This window comes from Schistocerca cancellata, unplaced genomic scaffold (genome assembly GCF_023864275.1).
Source record: "Schistocerca cancellata isolate TAMUIC-IGC-003103 unplaced genomic scaffold, iqSchCanc2.1 HiC_scaffold_555, whole genome shotgun sequence".
Taxonomy (NCBI): Eukaryota; Metazoa; Arthropoda; class Insecta; order Orthoptera; family Acrididae; genus Schistocerca; species Schistocerca cancellata.
Genome location: NW_026046568.1, coordinates 1 through 12,629, shown reverse-complemented (window position 1 = coordinate 12,629; position 12,629 = coordinate 1). Strand labels below are relative to the sequence as shown.

Below are 12,629 nucleotides of genomic sequence, written 5' to 3'. Positions count from 1 at the left end.
TCCTTAAGCCTTTTAAACTACTGTAATGGTACGAAAATGCAGTAATTAACTCAGTTTGAGGGAGAATGTGCTAACCAAGTTTGCCAAGAAGACTTTGAAAACGACAAAACAGTACGAATCGGCAGGTGATTTCTGAAATACGTCACCGCCTATTGTTGTGTAGGAATGTAGAGTTCCAAATTTGATTTGTAACCACGAATTTATTCCTTAGTCGTCTCGTCTCGTCTCGTCTCGTCTCGTCCCGCAGACGTTTTTCGTGCTTGCGCTGTCATATGGACCACGACCCGAGCGGCAGCGAGCGGCAGTCGAGCAAAGTCGGGACAAGTCGGGACGGGGACAGGGACAGGGATAGGAATGGTGCGAATGCACTGCAAACTACGCAGACACCTGGTGTGAGGCGCGGCGAGGCGAGGCGAGGCGAGGCGAGGAAGCCCACATCGCTACCAGTGGGCCCTCCAGCACGACACTGCCACACCCCGCACAGGCCCTCCGCTGAACACCAGGGACAAGATGCGTCCTCCGCTAGTGTCGAAGGCTGAACGCGCCCAGCGAATGACAGGGGGTGCAACGAGCAGCAGTGCGTCTCACACACGCGGCGGTGCGCCCGCCAATTCGGCCGTCACTCTGCTGGGACGCCGGGCGCGCCTCCCCGCGCCGTCCTCGAGGAACTGGCGGTTGCGGAAGGAAGCGCTTTCGTCAAATGCGGCCGAAAACTAACATTTTGTGTGTTGGGAGAAAAGCCGAACGCGAATTCTGCCGTGCTCCTACATTAGATGAGCGCCAACGGCGATACCATGATGAATACACCGGTTCTCGTCCGACCACCGAAGTTAAGCATCATCATGCCCGGCTAGTACTTGGATGGGTGACCGCCTGGGTCAACCCGGGTGCTGTTGGCTCCCTTCCCGTTTTTTTTTTTTTGTTATGTTGCCAGCCCAATTTTCAAACTACGTTTCTGTTGTGACAAAGATGCTTCCTTAAGCCTTTTAAACTACTGTAATGGTACGAAAATGCAGTAATTAACTCAGTTTGAGGGAGAATGTGCTAACCAAGTTTGCCAAGAAGACTTTGAAAACGACAAAACAGTACGAATCGGCAGGTGATTTCTGAAATACGTCACCGCCTATTGTTGTGTAGGAATGTAGAGTTCCAAATTTGATTTGTAACCACGAATTTATTCCTTAGTCGTCTCGTCTCGTCTCGTCTCGTCTCGTCCCGCAGACGTTTTTCGTGCTTGCGCTGTCATATGGACCACGACCCGAGCGGCAGCGAGCGGCAGTCGAGCAAAGTCGGGACAAGTCGGGACGGGGACAGGGACAGGGATAGGAATGGTGCGAATGCACTGCAAACTACGCAGACACCTGGTGTGAGGCGCGGCGAGGCGAGGCGAGGCGAGGCGAGGAAGCCCACATCGCTACCAGTGGGCCCTCCAGCACGACACTGCCACACCCCGCACAGGCCCTCCGCTGAACACCAGGGACAAGATGCGTCCTCCGCTAGTGTCGAAGGCTGAACGCGCCCAGCGAATGACAGGGGGTGCAACGAGCAGCAGTGCGTCTCACACACGCGGCGGTGCGCCCGCCAATTCGGCCGTCACTCTGCTGGGACGCCGGGCGCGCCTCCCCGCGCCGTCCTCGAGGAACTGGCGGTTGCGGAAGGAAGCGCTTTCGTCAAATGCGGCCGAAAACTAACATTTTGTGTGTTGGGAGAAAAGCCGAACGCGAATTCTGCCGTGCTCCTACATTAGATGAGCGCCAACGGCGATACCATGATGAATACACCGGTTCTCGTCCGACCACCGAAGTTAAGCATCATCATGCCCGGCTAGTACTTGGATGGGTGACCGCCTGGGTCAACCCGGGTGCTGTTGGCTCCCTTCCCGTTTTTTTTTTTTTTGTTATGTTGCCAGCCCAATTTTCAAACTACGTTTCTGTTGTGACAAAGATGCTTCCTTAAGCCTTTTAAACTACTGTAATGGTACGAAAATGCAGTAATTAACTCAGTTTGAGGGAGAATGTGCTAACCAAGTTTGCCAAGAAGACTTTGAAAACGACAAAACAGTACGAATCGGCAGGTGATTTCTGAAATACGTCACCGCCTATTGTTGTGTAGGAATGTAGAGTTCCAAATTTGATTTGTAACCACGAATTATTCTTAGTCGTCTCGTCTCGTCTTCGTCTTCGTCTTCGTCTCGTCTCGTCCCGCAGACGTTTTTCGTGCTTGCGCTGTCATATGGACCACGACCCGAGCGGCAGCGAGCGGCAGTCGAGCAAAGTCGGGACAAGTCGGGACGGGGACAGGGACAGGGATAGGAATGGTGCGAATGCACTGCAAACTACGCAGACACCTGGTGTGAGGCGCGGCGAGGCGAGGCGAGGCGAGGCGAGGAAGCCCACATCGCTACCAGTGGGCCCTCCAGCACGACACTGCCACACCCCGCACAGGCCCTCCGCTGAACACCAGGGACAAGATGCGTCCTCCGCTAGTGTCGAAGGCTGAACGCGCCCAGCGAATGACAGGGGGTGCAACGAGCAGCAGTGCGTCTCACACACGCGGCGGTGCGCCCGCCAATTCGGCCGTCACTCTGCTGGGACGCCGGGCGCGCCTCCCCGCGCCGTCCTCGAGGAACTGGCGGTTGCGGAAGGAAGCGCTTTCGTCAAATGCGGCCGAAAACTAACATTTTGTGTGTTGGGAGAAAAGCCGAACGCGAATTCTGCCGTGCTCCTACATTAGATGAGCGCCAACGGCGATACCATGATGAATACACCGGTTCTCGTCCGACCACCGAAGTTAAGCATCATCATGCCCGGCTAGTACTTGGATGGGTGACCGCCTGGGTCAACCCGGGTGCTGTTGGCTCCCTTCCCGTTTTTTTTTTTTTGTTATGTTGCCAGCCCAATTTTCAAACTACGTTTCTGTTGTGACAAAGATGCTTCCTTAAGCCTTTTAAACTACTGTAATGGTACGAAAATGCAGTAATTAACTCAGTTTGAGGGAGAATGTGCTAACCAAGTTTGCCAAGAAGACTTTGAAAACGACAAAACAGTACGAATCGGCAGGTGATTTCTGAAATACGTCACCGCCTATTGTTGTGTAGGAATGTAGAGTTCCAAATTTGATTTGTAACCACGAATTTATTCCTTAGTCGTCTCGTCTCGTCTCGTCTCGTCTCGTCCCGCAGACGTTTTTCGTGCTTGCGCTGTCATATGGACCACGACCCGAGCGGCAGCGAGCGGCAGTCGAGCAAAGTCGGGACAAGTCGGGACGGGGACAGGGACAGGGATAGGAATGGTGCGAATGCACTGCAAACTACGCAGACACCTGGTGTGAGGCGCGGCGAGGCGAGGCGAGGCGAGGCGAGGAAGCCCACATCGCTACCAGTGGGCCCTCCAGCACGACACTGCCACACCCCGCACAGGCCCTCCGCTGAACACCAGGGACAAGATGCGTCCTCCGCTAGTGTCGAAGGCTGAACGCGCCCAGCGAATGACAGGGGGTGCAACGAGCAGCAGTGCGTCTCACACACGCGGCGGTGCGCCCGCCAATTCGGCCGTCACTCTGCTGGGACGCCGGGCGCGCCTCCCCGCGCCGTCCTCGAGGAACTGGCGGTTGCGGAAGGAAGCGCTTTCGTCAAATGCGGCCGAAAACTAACATTTTGTGTGTTGGGAGAAAAGCCGAACGCGAATTCTGCCGTGCTCCTACATTAGATGAGCGCCAACGGCGATACCATGATGAATACACCGGTTCTCGTCCGACCACCGAAGTTAAGCATCATCATGCCCGGCTAGTACTTGGATGGGTGACCGCCTGGGTCAACCCGGGTGCTGTTGGCTCCCTTCCCGTTTTTTTTTTTTTGTTATGTTGCCAGCCCAATTTTCAAACTACGTTTCTGTTGTGACAAAGATGCTTCCTTAAGCCTTTTAAACTACTGTAATGGTACGAAAATGCAGTAATTAACTCAGTTTGAGGGAGAATGTGCTAACCAAGTTTGCCAAGAAGACTTTGAAAACGACAAAACAGTACGAATCGGCAGGTGATTTCTGAAATACGTCACCGCCTATTGTTGTGTAGGAATGTAGAGTTCCAAATTTGATTTGTAACCACGAATTTATTCCTTAGTCGTCTCGTCTCGTCTCGTCTCGTCTCGTCCCGCAGACGTTTTTCGTGCTTGCGCTGTCATATGGACCACGACCCGAGCGGCAGCGAGCGGCAGTCGAGCAAAGTCGGGACAAGTCGGGACGGGGACAGGGACAGGGATAGGAATGGTGCGAATGCACTGCAAACTACGCAGACACCTGGTGTGAGGCGCGGCGAGGCGAGGCGAGGCGAGGCGAGGAAGCCCACATCGCTACCAGTGGGCCCTCCAGCACGACACTGCCACACCCCGCACAGGCCCTCCGCTGAACACCAGGGACAAGATGCGTCCTCCGCTAGTGTCGAAGGCTGAACGCGCCCAGCGAATGACAGGGGGTGCAACGAGCAGCAGTGCGTCTCACACACGCGGCGGTGCGCCCGCCAATTCGGCCGTCACTCTGCTGGGACGCCGGGCGCGCCTCCCCGCGCCGTCCTCGAGGAACTGGCGGTTGCGGAAGGAAGCGCTTTCGTCAAATGCGGCCGAAAACTAACATTTTGTGTGTTGGGAGAAAAGCCGAACGCGAATTCTGCCGTGCTCCTACATTAGATGAGCGCCAACGGCGATACCATGATGAATACACCGGTTCTCGTCCGACCACCGAAGTTAAGCATCATCATGCCCGGCTAGTACTTGGATGGGTGACCGCCTGGGTCAACCCGGGTGCTGTTGGCTCCCTTCCCGTTTTTTTTTTTTGTTATGTTGCCAGCCCAATTTTCAAACTACGTTTCTGTTGTGACAAAGATGCTTCCTTAAGCCTTTTAAACTACTGTAATGGTACGAAAATGCAGTAATTAACTCAGTTTGAGGGAGAATGTGCTAACCAAGTTTGCCAAGAAGACTTTGAAAACGACAAAACAGTACGAATCGGCAGGTGATTTCTGAAATACGTCACCGCCTATTGTTGTGTAGGAATGTAGAGTTCCAAATTTGATTTGTAACCACGAATTTATTCCTTAGTCGTCTCGTCTCGTCTCGTCTCGTCTCGTCCCGCAGACGTTTTTCGTGCTTGCGCTGTCATATGGACCACGACCCGAGCGGCAGCGAGCGGCAGTCGAGCAAAGTCGGGACAAGTCGGGACGGGGACAGGGACAGGGATAGGAATGGTGCGAATGCACTGCAAACTACGCAGACACCTGGTGTGAGGCGCGGCGAGGCGAGGCGAGGCGAGGCGAGGAAGCCCACATCGCTACCAAGTGGGCCCTCCAGCACGACACTGCCACACCCCGCACAGGCCCTCCGCTGAACACCAGGGACAAGATGCGTCCTCCGCTAGTGTCGAAGGCTGAACGCGCCCAGCGAATGACAGGGGGTGCAACGAGCAGCAGTGCGTCTCACACACGCGGCGGTGCGCCCGCCAATTCGGCCGTCACTCTGCTGGGACGCCGGGCGCGCCTCCCCGCGCCGTCCTCGAGGAACTGGCGGTTGCGGAAGGAAGCGCTTTCGTCAAATGCGGCCGAAAACTAACATTTTGTGTGTTGGGAGAAAAGCCGAACGCGAATTCTGCCGTGCTCCTACATTAGATGAGCGCCAACGGCGATACCATGATGAATACACCGGTTCTCGTCCGACCACCGAAGTTAAGCATCATCATGCCCGGCTAGTACTTGGATGGGTGACCGCCTGGGTCAACCCGGGTGCTGTTGGCTCCCTTCCCGTTTTTTTTTTTTTGTTATGTTGCCAGCCCAATTTTCAAACTACGTTTCTGTTGTGACAAAGATGCTTCCTTAAGCCTTTTAAACTACTGTAATGGTACGAAAATGCAGTAATTAACTCAGTTTGAGGGAGAATGTGCTAACCAAGTTTGCCAAGAAGACTTTGAAAACGACAAAACAGTACGAATCGGCAGGTGATTTCTGAAATACGTCACCGCCTATTGTTGTGTAGGAATGTAGAGTTCCAAATTTGATTTGTAACCACGATTTATTCCTTAGTCGTCTCGTCTCGTCTCGTCTCGTCTCGTCCCGCAGACGTTTTTCGTGCTTGCGCTGTCATATGGACCACGACCCGAGCGGCAGCGAGCGGCAGTCGAGCAAAGTCGGGACAAGTCGGGACGGGGACAGGGACAGGGATAGGAATGGTGCGAATGCACTGCAAACTACGCAGACACCTGGTGTGAGGCGCGGCGAGGCGAGGCGAGGCGAGGCGAGGAAGCCCACATCGCTACCAGTGGGCCCTCCAGCACGACACTGCCACACCCCGCACAGGCCCTCCGCTGAACACCAGGGACAAGATGCGTCCTCCGCTAGTGTCGAAGGCTGAACGCGCCCAGCGAATGACAGGGGGTGCAACGAGCAGCAGTGCGTCTCACACACGCGGCGGTGCGCCCGCCAATTCGGCCGTCACTCTGCTGGGACGCCGGGCGCGCCTCCCCGCGCCGTCCTCGAGGAACTGGCGGTTGCGGAAGGAAGCGCTTTCGTCAAATGCGGCCGAAAACTAACATTTTGTGTGTTGGGAGAAAAGCCGAACGCGAATTCTGCCGTGCTCCTACATTAGATGAGCGCCAACGGCGATACCATGATGAATACACCGGTTCTCGTCCGACCACCGAAGTTAAGCATCATCATGCCCGGCTAGTACTTGGATGGGTGACCGCCTGGGTCAACCCGGGTGCTGTTGGCTCCCTTCCCGTTTTTTTTTTTTTGTTATGTTGCCAGCCCAATTTTCAAACTACGTTTCTGTTGTGACAAAGATGCTTCCTTAAGCCTTTTAAACTACTGTAATGGTACGAAAATGCAGTAATTAACTCAGTTTGAGGGAGAATGTGCTAACCAAGTTTGCCAAGAAGACTTTGAAAACGACAAAACAGTACGAATCGGCAGGTGATTTCTGAAATACGTCACCGCCTATTGTTGTGTAGGAATGTAGAGTTCCAAATTTGATTTGTAACCACGAATTTATTCCTTAGTCGTCTCGTCTCGTCTCGTCTCGTCTCGTCCCGCAGACGTTTTTCGTGCTTGCGCTGTCATATGGACCACGACCCGAGCGGCAGCGAGCGGCAGTCGAGCAAAGTCGGGACAAGTCGGGACGGGGACAGGGACAGGGATAGGAATGGTGCGAATGCACTGCAAACTACGCAGACACCTGGTGTGAGGCGCGGCGAGGCGAGGCGAGGCGAGGCGAGGAAGCCCACATCGCTACCAGTGGGCCCTCCAGCACGACACTGCCACACCCCGCACAGGCCCTCCGCTGAACACCAGGGACAAGATGCGTCCTCCGCTAGTGTCGAAGGCTGAACGCGCCCAGCGAATGACAGGGGGTGCAACGAGCAGCAGTGCGTCTCACACACGCGGCGGTGCGCCCGCCAATTCGGCCGTCACTCTGCTGGGACGCCGGGCGCGCCTCCCCGCGCCGTCCTCGAGGAACTGGCGGTTGCGGAAGGAAGCGCTTTCGTCAAATGCGGCCGAAAACTAACATTTTGTGTGTTGGGAGAAAAGCCGAACGCGAATTCTGCCGTGCTCCTACATTAGATGAGCGCCAACGGCGATACCATGATGAATACACCGGTTCTCGTCCGACCACCGAAGTTAAGCATCATCATGCCGGCTAGTACTTGGATGGGTGACCGCCTGGGTCAACCCGGGTGCTGTTGGCTCCCTTCCCGTTTTTTTTTTTTTGTTATGTTGCCAGCCCAATTTTCAAACTACGTTTCTGTTGTGACAAAGATGCTTCCTTAAGCCTTTTAAACTACTGTAATGGTACGAAAATGCAGTAATTAACTCAGTTTGAGGGAGAATGTGCTAACCAAGTTTGCCAAGAAGACTTTGAAAACGACAAAACAGTACGAATCGGCAGGTGATTCTGAAATACGTCACCGCCTATTGTTGTGTAGGAATGTAGAGTTCCAAATTTGATTTGTAACCACGAATTTATTCCTTAGTCGTCTCGTCTCGTCTCGTCTCGTCTCGTCCCGCAGACGTTTTTCGTGCTTGCGCTGTCATATGGACCACGACCCGAGCGGCAGCGAGCGGCAGTCGAGCAAAGTCGGGACAAGTCGGGACGGGGACAGGGACAGGGATAGGAATGGTGCGAATGCACTGCAAACTACGCAGACACCTGGTGTGAGGCGCGGCGAGGCGAGGCGAGGCGAGGCGAGGAAGCCCACATCGCTACCAGTGGGCCCTCCAGCACGACACTGCCACACCCCGCACAGGCCCTCCGCTGAACACCAGGGACAAGATGCGTCCTCCGCTAGTGTCGAAGGCTGAACGCGCCCAGCGAATGACAGGGGGTGCAACGAGCAGCAGTGCGTCTCACACACGCGGCGGTGCGCCCGCCAATTCGGCCGTCACTCTGCTGGGACGCCGGGCGCGCCTCCCCGCGCCGTCCTCGAGGAACTGGCGGTTGCGGAAGGAAGCGCTTTCGTCAAATGCGGCCGAAAACTAACATTTTGTGTGTTGGGAGAAAAGCCGAACGCGAATTCTGCCGTGCTCCTACATTAGATGAGCGCCAACGGCGATACCATGATGAATACACCGGTTCTCGTCCGACCACCGAAGTTAAGCATCATCATGCCCGGCTAGTACTTGGATGGGTGACCGCCTGGGTCAACCCGGGTGCTGTTGGCTCCCTTCCCGTTTTTTTTTTTTGTTATGTTGCCAGCCCAATTTTCAAACTACGTTTCTGTTGTGACAAAGATGCTTCCTTAAGCCTTTTAAACTACTGTAATGGTACGAAAATGCAGTAATTAACTCAGTTTGAGGGAGAATGTGCTAACCAAGTTTGCCAAGAAGACTTTGAAAACGACAAAACAGTACGAATCGGCAGGTGATTTCTGAAATACGTCACCGCCTATTGTTGTGTAGGAATGTAGAGTTCCAAATTTGATTTGTAACCACGAATTTATTCCTTAGTCGTCTCGTCTCGTCTCGTCTCGTCTCGTCCCGCAGACGTTTTTCGTGCTTGCGCTGTCATATGGACCACGACCCGAGCGGCAGCGAGCGGCAGTCGAGCAAAGTCGGGACAAGTCGGGACGGGGACAGGGACAGGGATAGGAATGGTGCGAATGCACTGCAAACTACGCAGACACCTGGTGTGAGGCGCGGCGAGGCGAGGCGAGGCGAGGCGAGGAAGCCCACATCGCTACCAGTGGGCCCTCCAGCACGACACTGCCACACCCCGCACAGGCCCTCCGCTGAACACCAGGGACAAGATGCGTCCTCCGCTAGTGTCGAAGGCTGAACGCGCCCAGCGAATGACAGGGGGTGCAACGAGCAGCAGTGCGTCTCACACACGCGGCGGTGCGCCCGCCAATTCGGCCGTCACTCTGCTGGGACGCCGGGCGCGCCTCCCCGCGCCGTCCTCGAGGAACTGGCGGTTGCGGAAGGAAGCGCTTTCGTCAAATGCGGCCGAAAACTAACATTTTGTGTGTTGGGAGAAAAGCCGAACGCGAATTCTGCCGTGCTCCTACATTAGATGAGCGCCAACGGCGATACCATGATGAATACACCGGTTCTCGTCCGACCACCGAAGTTAAGCATCATCATGCCCGGCTAGTACTTGGATGGGTGACCGCCTGGGTCAACCCGGGTGCTGTTGGCTCCCTTCCCGTTTTTTTTTTTTTTGTTATGTTGCCAGCCCAATTTTCAAACTACGTTTCTGTTGTGACAAAGATGCTTCCTTAAGCCTTTTAAACTACTGTAATGGTACGAAAATGCAGTAATTAACTCAGTTTGAGGGAGAATGTGCTAACCAAGTTTGCCAAGAAGACTTTGAAAACGACAAAACAGTACGAATCGGCAGGTGATTTCTGAAATACGTCACCGCCTATTGTTGTGTAGGAATGTAGAGTTCCAAATTTGATTTGTAACCACGAATTTATTCCTTAGTCGTCTCGTCTCGTCTCGTCTCGTCTCGTCCCGCAGACGTTTTTCGTGCTTGCGCTGTCATATGGACCACGACCCGAGCGGCAGCGAGCGGCAGTCGAGCAAAGTCGGGACAAGTCGGGACGGGGACAGGGACAGGGATAGGAATGGTGCGAATGCACTGCAAACTACGCAGACACCTGGTGTGAGGCGCGGCGAGGCGAGGCGAGGCGAGGCGAGGAAGCCCACATCGCTACCAGTGGGCCCTCCAGCACGACACTGCCACACCCCGCACAGGCCCTCCGCTGAACACCAGGGACAAGATGCGTCCTCCGCTAGTGTCGAAGGCTGAACGCGCCCAGCGAATGACAGGGGGTGCAACGAGCAGCAGTGCGTCTCACACACGCGGCGGTGCGCCCGCCAATTCGGCCGTCACTCTGCTGGGACGCCGGGCGCGCCTCCCCGCGCCGTCCTCGAGGAACTGGCGGTTGCGGAAGGAAGCGCTTTCGTCAAATGCGGCCGAAAACTAACATTTTGTGTGTTGGGAGAAAAGCCGAACGCGAATTCTGCCGTGCTCCTACATTAGATGAGCGCCAACGGCGATACCATGATGAATACACCGGTTCTCGTCCGACCACCGAAGTTAAGCATCATCATGCCCGGCTAGTACTTGGATGGGTGACCGCCTGGGTCAACCCGGGTGCTGTTGGCTCCCTTCCCGTTTTTTTTTTTTGTTATGTTGCCAGCCCAATTTTCAACTACGTTTCTGTTGTGACAAAGATGCTTCCTTAAGCCTTTTAAACTACTGTAATGGTACGAAAATGCAGTAATTAACTCAGTTTGAGGGAGAATGTGCTAACCAAGTTTGCCAAGAAGACTTTGAAAACGACAAAACAGTACGAATCGGCAGGTGATTTCTGAAATACGTCACCGCCTATTGTTGTGTAGGAATGTAGAGTTCCAAATTTGATTTGTAACCACGAATTTATTCCTTAGTCGTCTCGTCTCGTCTCGTCTCGTCTCGTCCCGCAGACGTTTTTCGTGCTTGCGCTGTCATATGGACCACGACCCGAGCGGCAGCGAGCGGCAGTCGAGCAAAGTCGGGACAAGTCGGGACGGGGACAGGGACAGGGATAGGAATGGTGCGAATGCACTGCAAACTACGCAGACACCTGGTGTGAGGCGCGGCGAGGCGAGGCGAGGCGAGGCGAGGAAGCCCACATCGCTACCAGTGGGCCCTCCAGCACGACACTGCCACACCCCGCACAGGCCCTCCGCTGAACACCAGGGACAAGATGCGTCCTCCGCTAGTGTCGAAGGCTGAACGCGCCCAGCGAATGACAGGGGGTGCAACGAGCAGCAGTGCGTCTCACACACGCGGCGGTGCGCCCGCCAATTCGGCCGTCACTCTGCTGGGACGCCGGGCGCGCCTCCCCGCGCCGTCCTCGAGGAACTGGCGGTTGCGGAAGGAAGCGCTTTCGTCAAATGCGGCCGAAAACTAACATTTTGTGTGTTGGGAGAAAAGCCGAACGCGAATTCTGCCGTGCTCCTACATTAGATGAGCGCCAACGGCGATACCATGATGAATACACCGTTCTCGTCCGACCACCGAAGTTAAGCATCATCATGCCCGGCTAGTACTTGGATGGGTGACCGCCTGGGTCAACCCGGGTGCTGTTGGCTCCCTTCCCGTTTTTTTTTTTTGTTATGTTGCCAGCCCAATTTTCAAACTACGTTTCTGTTGTGACAAAGATGCTTCCTTAAGCCTTTTAAACTACTGTAATGGTACGAAAATGCAGTAATTAACTCAGTTTGAGGAGAATGTGCTAACCAAGTTTGCCAAGAAGACTTTGAAAACGACAAAACAGTACGAATCGGCAGGTGATTTCTGAAATACGTCACCGCCTATTGTTGTGTAGGAATGTAGAGTTCCAAATTTGATTTGTAACCACGAATTTATTCCTTAGTCGTCTCGTCTCGTCTCGTCTCGTCTCGTCCCGCAGACGTTTTTCGTGCTTGCGCTGTCATATGGACCACGACCCGAGCGGCAGCGAGCGGCAGTCGAGCAAAGTCGGGACAAGTCGGGACGGGGACAGGGACAGGGATAGGAATGGTGCGAATGCACTGCAAACTACGCAGACACCTGGTGTGAGGGCGCGGCGAGGCGAGGCGAGGCGAGGCGAGGAAGCCCACATCGCTACCAGTGGGCCCTCCAGCACGACACTGCCACACCCCGCACAGGCCCTCCGCTGAACACCAGGGACAAGATGCGTCCTCCGCTAGTGTCGAAGGCTGAACGCGCCCAGCGAATGACAGGGGGTGCAACGAGCAGCAGTGCGTCTCACACACGCGGCGGTGCGCCCGCCAATTCGGCCGTCACTCTGCTGGGACGCCGGGCGCGCCTCCCCCGCGCCGTCCTCGAGGAACTGGCGGTTGCGGAAGGAAGCGCTTTCGTCAAATGCGGCCGAAAACTAACATTTTGTGTGTTGGGAGAAAAGCCGAACGCGAATTCTGCCGTGCTCCTACATTAGATGAGCGCCAACGGCGATACCATGATGAATACACCGGTTCTCGTCCGACCACCGAAGTTAAGCATCATCATGCCCGGCTAGTACTTGGATGGGTGACCGCCTGGGTCAACCCGGGTGCTGTTGGCTCCCTTCCCGTTTTTTTTTTTTTGTTATGTTGCCAGC

General features: G+C 55.0%; 13 pseudogenes; all 13 read left to right on the top strand.

The window, feature by feature from the left end:
* Positions 1 to 779: 779 nt before the first annotated feature.
* Positions 780 to 899, top strand: LOC126130384 (5S ribosomal RNA; annotated as a pseudogene).
* Positions 900 to 1,753: 854 nt separating this feature from the next.
* Positions 1,754 to 1,873, top strand: LOC126130382 (5S ribosomal RNA; annotated as a pseudogene).
* An 866-nt stretch (positions 1,874 to 2,739) lies between these two features.
* On the top strand, positions 2,740 to 2,859 carry LOC126130381 (5S ribosomal RNA; annotated as a pseudogene).
* An 854-nt stretch (positions 2,860 to 3,713) lies between these two features.
* LOC126130379 (5S ribosomal RNA) lies at positions 3,714 to 3,833 on the top strand (annotated as a pseudogene).
* Positions 3,834 to 4,687: 854 nt separating this feature from the next.
* LOC126130378 (5S ribosomal RNA) lies at positions 4,688 to 4,807 on the top strand (annotated as a pseudogene).
* Positions 4,808 to 5,661: 854 nt separating this feature from the next.
* Positions 5,662 to 5,781, top strand: LOC126130377 (5S ribosomal RNA; annotated as a pseudogene).
* An 853-nt stretch (positions 5,782 to 6,634) lies between these two features.
* LOC126130376 (5S ribosomal RNA) lies at positions 6,635 to 6,754 on the top strand (annotated as a pseudogene).
* Positions 6,755 to 7,608: 854 nt separating this feature from the next.
* Positions 7,609 to 7,727, top strand: LOC126130374 (5S ribosomal RNA; annotated as a pseudogene).
* Positions 7,728 to 8,580: 853 nt separating this feature from the next.
* LOC126130369 (5S ribosomal RNA) lies at positions 8,581 to 8,700 on the top strand (annotated as a pseudogene).
* An 853-nt stretch (positions 8,701 to 9,553) lies between these two features.
* Positions 9,554 to 9,673, top strand: LOC126130357 (5S ribosomal RNA; annotated as a pseudogene).
* Positions 9,674 to 10,528: 855 nt separating this feature from the next.
* On the top strand, positions 10,529 to 10,648 carry LOC126130345 (5S ribosomal RNA; annotated as a pseudogene).
* Positions 10,649 to 11,500: 852 nt separating this feature from the next.
* Positions 11,501 to 11,619, top strand: LOC126130375 (5S ribosomal RNA; annotated as a pseudogene).
* Positions 11,620 to 12,473: 854 nt separating this feature from the next.
* On the top strand, positions 12,474 to 12,593 carry LOC126130333 (5S ribosomal RNA; annotated as a pseudogene).
* Positions 12,594 to 12,629: the final 36 nt, after the last annotated feature.